This window comes from Nicotiana attenuata, chromosome 6, assembly GCF_001879085.1.
Source record: "Nicotiana attenuata strain UT chromosome 6, NIATTr2, whole genome shotgun sequence".
NCBI lineage: Eukaryota > Viridiplantae > Streptophyta > Magnoliopsida > Solanales > Solanaceae > Nicotiana > Nicotiana attenuata.
Window position 1 is genome coordinate 21,422,261 of NC_031994.1, and position 14,071 is coordinate 21,436,331.

General features: G+C 38.9%; 1 pseudogene; it reads left to right on the forward strand.

The window, feature by feature from the left end:
• The window catches only part of LOC109227680, a 16,358-nt pseudogene continuing 7,572 nt past the window's right edge, over positions 5,286 to 14,071 (forward strand).

A 14,071-nucleotide genomic window follows, 5' to 3' on the forward strand; every position in this document is an offset into this window, starting at 1 on the left:
CCTAAGGGTTATGATTTTGAGCAATAAAAGCCTAAGGGCCTATTACGAGTCTAAACCAATACTCGAGCTTAGTATTTGAATCATCAGAATTTTTCATAAACGGGGACAAAATAAAAGTTAACAAAAATCAAGGATAAAGCAAAAAGTTACTTTATATTCATTTGGGAAATTTACAAAACATATTACAACGCCCACAAGGGGCCCTTGCACAAAAAATGAGCCTAATCTATTTTCGGGGCCACGCCCCCAAGAGTGTCGTCTTCGTCTTTAGTGGCTTTATCTTCAGGAGTCTCTTCCCCTTTGGGAGCATCCTCATCACCTTCCTCGTCCCCGGAGCCACTCACCACATCCTTGTCATCGGAGGAGACAAGAAACCTAGCATCGGTTTCTCGCGCCTTTGCTTCGGCTATCTCCCCGGCGAGGTCGAACCCTCGGGCATGGACTTCTTCGAAAGTCTCCCTCCGGGCTTGGCACTTAGCCAATTCATTGCTCCGTCTACCCTGGTCGGAGGCCTCCCTTAGCTCAGCTTGAACGGCCGCGGCTTCCCTCATGTATATTGCAATGGATTTATCAGCCGCAGCCTTCGTCTTCTCAGTTTCGGCCTTAGCCTGTACAGCTTCAGCCTTAGCCTGTGCAGCTTCGGCCCGGGCTTTAGCCAGCTCGGCCTCCAACCCCTCGATTCTCCTGGCCTGAGCCAAATCCTTAGCTTCAACGCCTCGGAGCTGAGCTTCAGCCGAGGCCAGTTGGGCCGTAACAGCTTCCTTTTCGGCTGAAAAGGATCGTCCTCAATGACCTTATTTGGGTCGAGCATATGCAAAGCGTTGGCTTCCTCGATTGCCCCCCCCCCCTCCCAAAATAAATTGGCAATGAAAGGGAGTGACCTGTTGTCGCGACCCCGAGCTCTTCACTCGGGGCTTTCTCATTAGCATCGAGGGTCCCAGCATTAATCCCCACCGGTGTAGTTGTTGAAAACGGAGGGACAATCTCGACCCCAGGGGATGCAAGGGCTTTGCTCGTCTCTTCCTCCGGGGCACCCTCGCCACAGGACGAGGTTCCCAGTTCGGAAGGCTTGGCGACCTCGGCCGACTTCCTGGTCCGAGTCACCAGTGCCGATTCTTCATCATCTTTTTCTTTCCCGTCCGGCGAGTCATGGGCTGAGAGCGGAGGTTTTCTTGTCTTGGGGGTCCTCGAGTTTCGAGACCCTTTTTCTTTTGTTGTCCTTCTCGGACTTTGGATTTGAAGGCTTAGTTGTTTACCCGGGCGGAGCCGGCCTCATCTCGGACGCATCTCCAAGGCCTGCATAGGCAAGCGTGAGTAAGTAAAAACGCTGCCAAATGTATGGAGAGTATTGAAGCTATAGAAAAGCACTTATCGTGGTTCTTGGCCTCTCACTGGCCCTTCGCTAATTTGCGCCACTTGCGCTCGTCGTAGGAAGAAGTGGCAGCTAACTTTCTGACCCAATCCTCGAGGTCGGGCACCACTAGGGGTGCCCAAGCATTTCCTGCCAAAAGAAAGATAAGAGCGTTATGGAATATGAAAGAATATGAATAGATACAAGAAATACGAACTCCACTTACGGTTAAAGTTCCACCTCTCCGACAACGGCATTTTTTCCTCGGGGATGATGTCCGAAGTTCTTACTCTAACAAACCGGCTCATCCAACCACGATCTTTGGTTTCGTCGGTGTTGGCGAAGAAGGACTTCGTTGTTCGGCATTGCAGCTTGATGAGCCCTCGAAATAATTGGGGCCGATACAACCAAACCAGGTTGCTGAGGGTTAATTCCAAACCCTCGGCCTTTTCAGAAAAATACCGCAACATGATCACGATGCGCCAAAAGGAAGGGTGGATTTGGCCGAGGGTGACTTCGTACGTCTTGCAGAAGTCGATCACCACCGGATCGAGGGGACCCAGTGTGAAGGGGTAAGTGTAAACACTCAAAAACCCCTCCTTGTGGGTAGTTATGCTTTCATCAGGCTTCGGGATCTGAACCTCGACCTCGTCTCCCCACCGACAATCCTTCTTTATTTCCTTGGTGAGCTGCTTCGTTATCAGGCTAATGTATCGGGATACGCGCTCGCATCGGCCTTCGACATCGGGAGGATTCTCGATACTGAAGTCTTTCTTGATGATGCAATCACCGGGGGTGACTTCCTCAAGTGTTGGCGGCACCACCGGTTTTGACGGCCGGGAGGCAGAGGAAGATGATGTTTTATCCTTTTTGGGGATTGTCTTGGAAGTTTTGGCCATAGTTATAAGCTAAGTATTACAGGTGCACAGGGAAGTGGTGTTTCAGGAAAGAGCTTGGCGTTTTTCCGGCGCTTAAAGAGGCGGAGGAAATAAGTGATAGAAGAAAGAGACGAAGATGTCAAAGGGAAGAAAAAAGAGTAAAGTTCTTTACTTGGAGGAATTGCCTCATATTTATAGACGGGCAATGACGGTTCGACGGCTTTAGTGGCCAACCAATGCTGGCATGAATTCAATGTTTTTGGGAAAGCAGACCGACGAGACGTTTCGGTCGCTCCAAACACTTGCATCACGGGGATGATGTTCACTAAGGACTTCGGGAATACAAATCGTTTCATATCATTTCATTCTAAGAAATGCGGGGACTATCTGTATACGATCAAAATCAAGGAGCCCGATTGCGAAGTCTTAAATTGGGCTATGAGTCCGAGTCCGGGCAACTCGAAGTGGAGGTCGGACCCGGCTGATGGACACATACCTCGAGGAAGCTGATCGAAGGCCTGGTACGACCTACATCGAGGGCAGCACAATCTCGAAGTCACTCAAGAAAGAGCGAAAATTTCTCAAGGACACGTGGATCAGGGCATAAATTAAAGGATAAGAAATATACAAAATGGTACAGGTCCGTACTAGGTTGTTATACACCTGTACCAATAAAATTCTTTACCACAATGAGGATTGTACTATATTGGGATTTTCTCCTCCTATATAAAGGGGACCCCTATCATTTGTAAAAGACACATTATTCACGGCAATAGAACATTCCACTTTGCTTTTCTTGTTTAACGTGCTCAACAATTATTCTTCAACTTTAATGTCTTTACTTTATTATTCATTCTCATTGTTCTTAGCTGACCTCGAGGTCCCTGGGATAATCAAGCTCGAGGCCCCTATTGCTCCAACAACACTGATTTGGTTCATCAATTCTTCTTGCTTAAGCTTAATATTACTTGTATAATCACTAGCATTAGAATATATCACATATCTTTAAAATCACAAATTATCTTTAATTGTTACTCACATTTTTTGAGGTAAACACCAAATGAGGGGTTGGGTTGTTACAGGTTCTTGAGCAAGACGATTCGTAAGTAGAACATCACATTATTCTTGGAATGTTCACTCTCAAATAATTTTGGGACTACCACTATTTTTACTCATTGGTTTCGTATGTGAATACGAGGCAAGGACAACCAAGAAAGTTCAGCTGTGGTAGAGTAGCTTGTCGCACCATCTGACCAAAGTAATCAAAGTTACGAATGCATATACTTAAAAGACCGTTTAAATAATTCTGGACACGAAGTCAAGTTAAGAAATTATACATTTTTGAAAAAACCGTACAACCTTCCTCCAAAGTAAACAATACTTATTATATCATATTAAAAGTATCTTTGAGGTTGTTCTCTCTCCCTCAAAATATATTTACTGTTACACTTTCAATTTGATTCTTGATTGCGGTTGCTTTTAACAGTCATATCCTTCGATGTGAAAGAGAAAAACAAATTCTGGGACCCCATTTGCCCGTCTAAAGCTCTGTTTTAAAAGACAGAATTGGGATTCGCTCGGGGCTCGCCCCGGGGCGGAGCACTCGTAAAACGCCCCTGGGCTTATGTGTGGGACTTAGTTCTGTGAGACTTACGCCTCGGCCATCGGGGCTTACGCCCCGGACACGCCCAACGCCCGATGTACTGGGCTCGCCTAATAGAACTTTATGCAATTGTATGTAATTAACCTTGTAAATCTTCAATTTTCTTAATAAATCGTTGACTACTCAAAATTACTTTTTTCCTAAATATAAATTATTAAGTTGAGAGTATTGTCATAATTTAAATAAAAATTATTGCACGTTATCCACTAAGACTGCTATGATAGTTAATTTTAAATAAATCTTTCATTTAAAAAGTATTTATTTATTAACTATTATTATGTCTTTACTATATAATGGAGTAGTCCATAATTTTTTTTATAATTATTTTTTTTTTCGCGTTTACGAGATACAATATTTATTAATTTAATATCTCAATATTAGCTAGTAACTATGTACAAATAATTAGTTATCATGGTATTGTATGGTGAACTATGTGTCACTTTATTAACTTGTTGAAACTTAAAAATGAATGATGCTTGAGAATCATATTTAAATTGTGAATTGTATTTTTATATAAATTCTCTTTCAAATAGAAAGCATATTAAATAAAAGGAGTATTTTAATAAAAATATCAAATTATAGTATCGAAATTCTTTCAAAATTCATTACTCCTTAAGAGATACATATAAGATTTTGTGTCGAATACATTACTTTTGATGCTTGAGTTGTAACGACATTGCAACTATTTGCACATTATGATATATGTCATACTTTTCATATTATTGATAGTTGAATTATAATTTATTAATATTTTAAATATATTATTTGTTACAATTTTGTGATTTAATGTAATTTTTATAATTAATTTTCATTTTATGCTATCCTAAAATTCTTGAAATTAGTAAAATTTAAAGATCCGTGGGACTTACGCCCCATGTCTCAGGGCTTACGCCTCGCCTCGTCAGAGGTAAAACGCCTCGCCTCACGCCCCTGCCTTTTAAAACATTGGTCTAAAGAACCAAAATGTTATTCCTTTAGTGGCACATTTTTTTATATGTTCTAAAAGAGTATTAGTATATTTAAAAATAATTTAGTAATATAAATAACTTTGGACCATACTTTAATTTCACATTCCTTTATGAGGTTTTTAGGAAATCTTCAAGATATATAATTATTCATCCACTGAACCTAACAAATATCTTCAGAGCTTCTTCTTAGGTAATTTTCTCCTACAGCAACTTTTACCTTTTACAGGTAGTTTTCTTATATTATTTGTTGATATGATCATTTCTGTTATTTCTTTTATTTAATGTTCATCTCTTGTGCTTCCTCTTAGGATATATTGTATCAGAAACTGGAGTTACAAAAGAAGACGAAAGAAGCCAAATTCACGCTTGATTGATTGTAAGACTTGGAACTGAACTTTTCTACTTTTTTAATTTATCTACGGAAGATGGTGCATAACGACATTGAGGATATGTTAGATCACCTGAGAAATATTAAGAGTAGAGGTGATCTGAATGTTGTCAAGATTGAGACACTTGAAATGGAGCTGAGATTTTTGAGAACCTTTATCAAGTACCCTCATGCTCTTTTGCCTGATTCCTTAGTAGAAATCAGAAAGAAGGCCAAATTGATTGCGGAAATGCTTCACTCAGTTTTTGGTGGAATTCCAGGTGAATACAAAACTAGTCTTAATGTGGAAAGGCTAGTATCAGAGTTGCAGGAATTCAGTAAAGATAACAGTAACAATTTAATATACAACTTTCAGCTGAATGATTCGTATATGTTGGAATATATGGATTACCTTGACCAGAATCTAAATGATGCACCGAGGTACTTGGTTCGATCTGTCACTTTTTTCGCGAAAAAAATCAATATCATGCAGAAGACAGATAGATACTTAAGGCAAGTCAAAGTCATTCAAAACAAATTAAGGTTTGTAAGATACTTATATGGTACAGAGATAAATGGCTATGTCGACCGTGAGAAGCTGGAAGGTATGCAAGACCGAATACAATTCATGGCTGACAATGTGGGACAATTCTGTCTTGCTCTTTGGGTTAAAGAGGATGGAGATGATACATCTAATATCGAGAGTGAGCCTCATTATCTATTATGCTTGGTTGTGATTGGAGCTGGAAATGAAAAAGATTTTTCTCTGTGAACTAAAGGCGTCAAAGTTTACTCAATCAAGAACTTTCAAGGACAAGAAATTACCAAAAAAATTTTCATATAAACTCCAGTGTCTTCTGGTGTATCTTAGAGATAACTTTCCCACTATTGTCTCTGCTCGAAACATTGATGTGGCAATAGAGTTCTTGTTAGTTTTTTCCGGTGATATACCAAATCATGTTATTAATGGTAATAGGTTGAATGAAGTCTTAGAAAAGTTTGTAGTTCTTGTGGGCGACATACTTTGTGTAATTCAAATGCAGCTTCTTTCAGGATCGACAATCAAAGATGATGCGAGCAAGATTGATCTTGGCACGATACAGATATTGGAGAAAATAGAAGATCTAAAGGCACAAGTGGAAGTGAGGTACTACAAATCCTTAATATTCAGACCATCTCAGCTGGTGGATTGGGCTTTCTTGATTCTCTCCTAAGGAAATTGAATGTGATGTTGAAATCTAAATCAGGTTTAGCTTTCATGTTGAAGCCTCATATTATCATTTTAGAGAAAGAGCTCTCATATCTAACATCTGTTTTCAGAGATGTTGCAAAGGTGCAGCATGAACATGAAATTCTTAAAGATCTTCAGAGGCGTACTATCAATTTGGCATACGAAGTTGAAGTTGCCATTGACTCTATTCTTGCTCAGTGTAATGCTCTTTGGTATCTTTTTTGCTCACTTCCTGCAATCGTAAAAGAGATCAAGAATATTCGTGAGAAGGTGACTGAGATGAGGTTTAAGAACCTCCTTCCTCTTAAGCCCTGCTCTGTGATAGAGCCATCTAAGCATCTGCCAATTCAACATAGCAATCTTAGGAATGATGAGGAGATAGTGGGCTTTGAGAATGACACAAAAAGTATACTTCGGCTTCTGATTCGAGGAACAAATGAGCTAGATGTCATCCCAATTGTTGGGATGGGGGGACAAGGTAAAATAACTTGTGCTAGAAAGTTGTACAATAATGACATCATTGTTTATCATTTTGATGTTCGAGCATGGTGCGTCATTTCCCAAACATATAGCCGGAGAGAGCTATTAAAGAGATTTTCAATCAAGTTACCGGTTCCAAGGACAAGGTAGATGAGGTTGGCGAACTAGCTGACATGTTGAGGAAAAGCTTAATGGGAAAGAGATATCTCATTGTCTTTGATGATATGTGGGATAGTATGGCATGGGATGATTTAAGATTATCTTTCCCAGTTGGTGAAAATGGAAGCAGAATTGTAGTAACAACTCGTCTTAAGAAAGTGGGTGAACATATCAAGTGCCATACTGATCCTTATTTACTTCCATGCCTCACACCCGAAGAGAGTAGGGAATTGCTGCAGAAAAAAGTGTTGCAAAACGAAGCTTGCCCACCTGAACTACACGATGTGAGTCGAGATGTTGCAAGACGATGCAAAGGGTTGCCCCTAGCTGTTGTCTTGGTAACTGGAATAATCAAAAAGAAGAAAATGGAACGATCTTGGTGGCATGAGGTTCAAAAAGCTCTATTTTCCTATCTTGAGCGTGAGTCTGAAAACTATAGTCGGGCAACTATGCAGTTAAGTTATGATAACTTACCCGACTATTTAAGACCTTGCCTTTTCTATATGGGGATGTTTCCTGATGATAGGCTATAATTACGTATTTAGTCGATTATTACACTCTAATTTACTGCACTTTAATTGAGTTTGAGCTTTAATCGCTAGTATTTTGCACTAATGGTGTCTTTTATGCCTTGTAGGAGTGATTCCGAGCTATGTAGATGTTATGAAATGAATTCAAGTTATTTGGAGCTTTAAAGTCTGAGTAAAAGTTCAAGAAATTAAGTCGGGATCGTGTTTGGGGGTCAATGGATAATAGTTAGAGCGAACAAAGACTCGAGTAGGCATATTGCGCACTGTCTAGTAAAATACACATAACTTTTTTCTCAGAACTCCATTTGGGCTCCACAATATATGGTTGGAAATATAACTCAAAGGGCTACAACTATCTTGTTCTACGTTTTTTCAAATTCTAAGCGGAACAGGGTGAAAAATGCGCGTCAATAGCGCGGTCGCGCTCAGGCCGCGCTCGTCAGGCAGAACACTGGGCCACTAGCGCGACCGCGCTAGTCAAACCCGGGAAAAGTGTCCTTTCTCACATTGGAGAAGGTATAATTGTTATGGCCCAACCCTACTTGGTATATATACATGGAAAAATGATATTTTGAGAGAGTTGGACAAACTTTTGACGAAGGGAGAGCACAGAGTCGCCGTGGAGGCCGGGTTTCATCTTTTCTTCCACCAAACTTAGTATATTTTATGTTTCTTTGTATGATTTGTTGTTTTGCTACCATGTCTATGTGGAGCTAAACTTCACGTTCTAGGGTTGTGGTTCTTTCATGACTATTGTTATTCGGATATTGATTTTGATTTCTTAGTTTATCATATTGGTTTATTTATTTAATCTTGCACTTAATTATTTGATTGCTTGATCACCAATTGAATACTATCTACGAATCTTGAATTGAACTCGAAAGTGGGAATTCTAGATTGCATATAGGATTGAGTAGAGCAAGTTCTTGAACCTGGGCATCGGGGAACGGATTCGCGGTTAGGATAGACATATACCTAATTGCCTTGCTTGGTTAATTTACAGGAATTATAAATGCATTCTTGTTGATTCTAACTCCATAGACATATAGGCGTTAGGTTAGCTTGAATAGGAGAGTAAGAACTCGCCAGATTCTTATGAGCAATATTAACCCTGTTAACCAATAAACTAGATAAATTAGTTAGTCAATTCAATTGAAGAATACAATAGGAATGTTAGATAGCCCATAACCCTAGATCGTTTTCATTACATTGATATCATAAAAATCTGCTCTTTCTCTGTTCGAAGTTCATTATTTATATTTCTTAATTTAATTAGTTTAGAATCAAATATTTCTAGGTTTAATTCTTGTTTAGATAATGAAGATAGTCTAATTTAGTTAATAGTTAATCACAAGTCTTCGTGGGTTCGACATCCGACTTTTAGTCACTTTATTACTTGACGACCGCGTATACTTGCGTGTGCGTTTGGCCGTAACAAGTTTTTGGCACCATTGCCGGGGACTTAGAAATTAATTATTTTTCTAAATTAGACTTTTACTTTTATCTTTACAAGTTTTTTTTTCTTATCTTTTTGTAAATATTTTTAATTTTACAACTATTTGACTTTTCTCCTAGTGTGTTTCTAGTTCTCTCAACATGACATCTGGCAGGTCTGAATTTGAATATGGGAGTAAGGGTTGGTATTGGGACGTATATTCTCGATTAGGCGAATATGCGGAACGACGTTGTCTCCTAACAACGTTGGTAAATGATTGGTCTAAGGAGAGAGATGAACTTGCAGATAAAATTGATAATTTTGGCTTGGCTGTACATAACTTAGATGCAGATTTGAGTGCAAAGGTTAATGCGTGTAACGCCCAACAATTTAATAATGAGTTGTGTGAAGCTGAAAAAGATCTTCTAGACCAAATTGAGGAGATAAAACGAGAATACCAATCACTAGACCATGTTTTTCTTGAGGATGCCAATATTGAGAAGAGTGCTTTAGAGTCATGTGAGAGAGTAGATAATATTACTTTGGGAGACTTGAGTGTGTGTATATATGGGGATGTAAATAGTAGTAAAATTCATGAGTTAGGGTGCATTAGACCTCATTCCAATCATTTTTTCACATTGTGTTTAGATAGTGAGATACTAATCAAGCCATCTGAGCCTATGGAGGAGTCAAAAGGTGAGGATGAGAGTGCTTATATTCTTAAATTTGTTGTGCCAGAAAGCAAAAATTATATTCTCCATCTAAAGGCCAAGAAGTGCAGAGTGAAAAAATTATTACTTGGCCTTGTTATCATTGTAGCCCCACCACTGGAGCATAGCTGCAGACTGGATGTCATGTTAGGGGTACAATTCATAAGTTCAAGGTGGAGGAAAAAGTGGTTCACGTCGTGCCGCGACGTTAAATTAGGCGCTTGTTGGGAGGCAACCCAGCTTTACTGCTTTCTTTTTATTTTTGATTTTTTTCTTATTGTATTATTTTTGTAGTGTTGTTTTATTTTGTAGGATTTTGAACATAGGGAGCAAAGCCACAGGAAGTGTGCAAAAGTGAGCCATGTGGTTAGAACTAAGTGTGGGGTGCCCGCACAAAGGACTGTACCTGGGAGAAGTCTGAGTATCCCGTGAGCTGCTAATGCTTCGGCCTTTGGCCTACCAGGGAGTCTCTTTTACCCTCTTGTTATTTACAGTGTGCATTGAGGACATTGCACAATTTTAAGTGTGGAGTGAGGAGATTGTTTGGATAATTTTTTGTGCTATGTTAGCTTAGTTATAGTACTCGTTCGTAGTGTAGTAATTTTTGTTTACAGAAAACAAAAACCAAAAAAAAACAAAAAAAATTGGAAAATTTGGACTTTTCCCGACGATGGATTTTGTGGACAGCTTTCTTAAGGGATTAAGGTCCAATAAAAAAATGAAAAAAAGGGTGAAAAATAGAAAAATCCAAAAATATGTCTTTTATTTTTTTTTAGGTAGCAATAATCCCCCGTTGTTTTTCTTTGTGCATCGGTTCTTTTCCATGAGATGTAGTTTGAACCGGGTAGTAGTTTTTTTTTTATTTTTTAGAGTAGATTAGGACTTTAGAAAATTAAAGGAGGAGGGGTGATGAACTTTGGGTCCTTTGACTTGTTTGATTGTAGCATATTTAAGCTTTGGCATGTGGAGTATCTTCCCAATATTTTGAAATTGTTCATGATGCCTTGACTAAATTGGTAAGATGTTCTGTGGGGCCTATGTCTCGTTTAATTGACTTATGTTCACTTTGTGCTTAATGCTTAATATCTCGTGGCTCCGTGAATACTTGCATTATTTGAGAGTCGAAATGGGACCGTCCTAGTGAGTCATGTTCCATGTGTGGTGAGGTTTTTGTGTAGTCCATGCATTGTACTTGTGTCTAGAACTTGCCTAGTATGTGAGTTGAAGCGAAATTTTAGGTGATGCTCGGTTTGAGAAATGATTTTAGGCTTTCTTTGATCTTTTTGAGCTTATTGCTTACCATAAATAATATTTGTCCCTAGCTAACCCTTTTGTGCTTATAGACTTTTATTTGGCACCCACATTATAAGCATGTACCCTTTTTATTCTTAATTGACGTTATTTTGATCCCTTTTCCTCTTAAAGCACTTTTAATTGTGAGCTGACCGCTAAAAGAAGTAAGAAGGAACTAAGTGTGGGGTGACTTTTGAGTGGAACCAATAAAAGGAAGAAAGGTGCACTTGTTTTTTTTTAAATAATACACCACTAGCGGGAATTGAAAAAAAAAAAGAATAATCTGAAAAAAGAAAAAGAAAAAAGAAAATAGAGATGAATACATTGTTGTCTTGTTCTTGATAGTGGGTATGAATTAATGTAGTGCTTAAAGAAGAAGGGAGCATTTTTGGGGTGATATTATTTGTGAAAGTGAGGTGGATTGAAGAATTTGCGCTTAAAGTTGATTATGTGGTGTGTTAAAGTACTTAGGAGGGTTAGTCACTATTCCTAAATATATCCTACCCGTCCCTTAGCCCACATTACAACCATGAAAAAGACCTAATTGATTTTAGATCGAGCGAACCTATATTAGTAGAGATTTACATTAAGGGCAAGCCTATGGTATCAATTACATGCATGTGACTTCTTTTGTGAGGGTGAGCGATTTTCTTTGATATATGTGAGCATGAGATTCGAATGTGTGGATTGATTTCACTTTCTTTGCTTTGGTTGTGAGGGCACATGGTTTCACGAAGGATAGGTAACGTTATTAGACTTCTCTAGGATGTTGGGTGTTCAAGCCATGAGTGCATTATGATATTGAGTCGGTTTTTGAGGCTAGGATTGTTGTGAGCATATTGTCTTTGTTTGAATATTTTTGAAGAATGACATAAGTAAAGGAAAGTGTATGATGATTGCATATGCTAGAGTTTAATTGTTGCTATCAACCATAATCATTGGTGTAGTGTGCTTCGAATATGTTAAGTGCTCATAGATAGAGTAAATTTTTGGTTGACTCGAGGACGAGCAACGTTTAAGTGTGGGGTGTTGATGATAGGCTATATTTACGTATTTTAGTCGATTATTACACTCTAATTTACTGCACTTCAATTGAGTTTGAGCTTTAATCGCTAATGTTTTGCACTAATGGTGTGTTTTATGCCTTGTAGGAGTGATTTCGAGCTATGTAGATGTTATGGAATGAATTCAAGTGATTTGGAGCTTTGAAGTCTGAGTAAAAGTTCAAGGAATTAAGCCGGGATCGTGTTTGGGGGTCAACGGATAATAGTTAGAGCGAACGAAGACTCGAGTAGGCGTATTGGGCACTATCTAGTAAAATACACATAACTTTTTGCCCAGAACTCTATTTGGGCTCCCAAATATATGATTGGAAAGCTAACTCAAAGGGATACAACTTTCATGTTTTACGTTTTTCCAAATTCTAAGCGGAACAGGTGAAAATTGCGCGTCAATAGAGCAGTCGCGCTCAGGCCGCGCTCGTCAGGCAGAACACTGGGCCACTAGCGCGACCACTAGCGCGACCACTAGCGCGACCGCGCTAGTCGAACCCGGGAAAAGTGTCCTTTTTCACATTGGAGAAGGTATAATTGTTAGGGCCCAACCCTACTTGGTATATGTACATGGAAAAACGGTATTTTGAGAGAGTTGGAAAAACTTTTGACAAAGGGAGAGCACAGAGTCACCGTGGAGGCCGGGTTTCATCTTTTCTTCCACCAAACTTAGTATATTTTATGTTTCTTTGTATGATTTGTTGTTTTGCTACCATGTCTATGTGGAGCTAAACTTCACGTTCTAGGGTTGTGGTTCTTTCATGACTATTGTTATTCGGATATTGATTTTGATTTCTTAGTTTATCATATTGGTTTATTTATTTAATCCTGCACTTAGTTATTTGATTGCTTGATCACCAATTGAATACTATCTAAAAAATAAATTAAAGGGCTAAAATGATTTATAATACATAATTAACAATTAAAAAATACAGGATCCAATTTTATGCGTATAAAACATAATTAAACCTTAAAATGGCTAATATTGCAATTATGTGCAATTTAGCTTCAAAAATACTAAATATAATTATAAAATATGTAAAAATTTCTTTAGCCATACTTTGGCATAAATATAAAAATCCAATAGATGAAATATCAAAAATAATAATTTTGGAAATAATTATTGGGGATTTTATGGATAAAAAGGGAGAAAATAAAATCAATTTAAAACTTTAAAATTATGGAAAAAATAATAAAACACTTGGACATGCTTATGTATGCATATATGTGCTATTTTGAAATTATTTTGCATATTGAAAATATATAGGGAAAAATTGGGTATCAACAGCTGCCCCTCTTTACCCGGGAAGAATGAAAGAGTTTCCGGGTAAAGAAATGATGGCCAATTTTGACCGAGCGAAACGGTTTGAAGAGGTTAGGCCGCACCCCGGCTTCCGAGCTGCCTACATATCCCTAGTTTTACAGGAATCAGGTCGTATGTAGTTCAGGATCCACCAGCGGAGTATGCCGATGGGGCGATTTCAAGAACGGACGCAACATCTAGGGTTGTGTGAGTGGAAGGTTTACGGAAATGGTTAGGTTTGATATGGCTGCGGGAACTAGAGCGGGATCGCTCCTGCCGGGATGGTCGTTGCTCGCCTGTTTACCTGCAAATAAGCAATACAAGCATATATTGTGCGTAAATTTAAACATGATGCGAATTCCCGTTGGACGATGAATGTTGTCTTTGGACGATGAGGATGATTTCCTTAGACCATGATGTCCTCGGACATTGGTTGTATGATAAGGATTCGCAGACCATGAAATGATGTTCTCGGGCTATGAGGATGGTGCCTCCGAACCATGATGCCTTTGAATAATGATATGCAAAAGTTTGAAAGAGATCCTCAAGCCATGACATGGTGTTCTCGGGCTATGAAGATGGTGCCTCCAAACGATGACGCCTTTGGATGAGTTGGCGATATTTTAGCCCATGAAGTATGTGGCGACCTTC